Raw genomic sequence first — 1,952 nt, 5'->3', positions numbered from 1 at the left:
GGAAGGAGAGAGGAAGAGGCCGAAGGCACCAACGAGCCCCAGAGCCTTCGAGCACCGCGAACCCGGCCAGGGACAGAGGCCACCTCCTTGGCGACAAACCAGCGAGGCCAGAGCCAGCCCGGTGCCTGCCCTGTGCCCTGCACTCATCCTGCACCCCCGCAGTGGCTCTGCCTCCCCCGTCATTACATTAATTGCCGGCCGTAATTAACCACAGACACCCGGGGGCGATTCCCCAGCGCGGCCCCACAGTCCATAAAGCATTTACTGCTCAGCCAGGAATGGCTCCTTCCAGCCCCAGAAACAGCACCTGCTCTGTCCCTGTGTTCCCAAATGTGTCCCTGTCCCCATACGTGTCCCTGTGCCCCCATGTCCCCATGTGTGTCCCCACGGCTCTGGGTCCTCACGTCTGCAAACACCCCCCCTGTCCTCCTGTCCCCATATCCCTGTTCATGTCCTCATGTTCCCAGAAGTGTCCCCACACGTTTTCCCATGTCCCCGTGTCCTCATACATATCTCTCCATGTCCCCTGTCCCTGTGTCCCTGTATGTGTCCTCGTATCCCCAATAAGTGTTCCCATTTCCCCATATGTGTTCTCATGCCCCCATAAGTGTCCCTGTGTCCCCATATGTGTTCTCATGCCCCCATAAGTGTTCCCATGTCCCCCCCCATACATGTCCTCATGTCCCCATAAGTGTCCCTATGTCCCCATATGGGTTCTCATGTCCCCATAAGTGTTCCCATTCCCCCATATGTCTTCCCATGGCCCCAAACATGTCCACATATCCCCATAAGTGTCCCCACATCCCCAGATGTGTTCTCGTGTCCCTATGTCCCCATGTCCCCATACGTGTCCTCATGTCCCCATAAGTGTCCCCATGTCCCCATACATGTCACTATGGCCCTCTGTCCCCATAGGTCATCATGTCCCCCCGTTCCCATGTCCCCATATGTGTTCCCATGTCCGTGTCCCCATGTCCCTGTGTCCCCATGTCCCCACAGTGCCTGGGTGACACTGGCAGCACCTGACCTACAGCAGTGGGGGCAGATTTGGGCACATCCCCATCCTGGGGCTGCTCCTCACCTCCTGGAAAAGGAGGGAAAAGCCCCTCCCAAGGGGCTGGTGACAGTGACAAATGTCTGGAGACAAAGCACGGTGGCTGCTGAGGGGGGTCCAGCTCCAGGGGACGGGTCTGGGGCACAAGGGGCAGGAGGGGACTGAGGGGGGTCCAGCTCCAGGGGATGGATTTGGGGCACAAGGGGCAGGAGGGGACGTTTGGTCTGGAGAGAGAGGGCAAGGCCAGAGTGGGGCTGGGCTGGGGAGTCCTGGAGTCAGGACTGGTTGAGGTTGGGAGGGACCTTAAAGCTCACCCAGTTCCACCCCCTGCCATGGGCAGGGACACCTCCCACTACTCCAGGTTGCTCCCAGCTCCTTCTCCCTTCCCTCTCCCCAAGTCCCTCCCTGCCCACGGCCCCTTCCTGCTCCCACGGCGATCCCTGTGGATCCAGCAGGGCTGGTGTCCGGCCCTGGAGCAGCACCCAGGAGGGAATTCAGCATCTTGGCCCTCACCTGCCACCTCCCACCCTCTGCTCCCCCTGTGGCACGAGCAGCACCAGAACCTGCCAACCCCCCTCAGACCAAGGTGGCACCCTCGGGAAGGGCCAGTGGCCACCAGGGCACAGCAGGGACAGGCCCGGCCCCAAACTCAGTCACTCTCTGCCTCCTGCAGCAGCAGACTGGATTTGGAGGGATTTCCACAGCCCACCCGTGTCCCTCCTCCCTCTACAGGGGCACGGAGGGGGTGGCTTTGGGCACCCGGAACACCAGAGAGCAGCCGAGGTCACCCTGGCAACAGAGGCCGGGGAGGTGACATTTCACCAATCAATCACCCCTGCAATTAGTGACCCCCCGGGCAATTAAGGGAGCGCCGGGAGGCCGGGCAGAGGATGCTCCT

Source organism: Manacus vitellinus, unplaced genomic scaffold, assembly GCF_001715985.3.
Source record: "Manacus vitellinus isolate BGI_N305 unplaced genomic scaffold, ASM171598v3 scaffold_114_pilon, whole genome shotgun sequence".
In the NCBI taxonomy this organism is placed as follows: Eukaryota; Metazoa; Chordata; class Aves; order Passeriformes; family Pipridae; genus Manacus; species Manacus vitellinus.
This window is presented reverse-complemented; position numbering follows the sequence as displayed.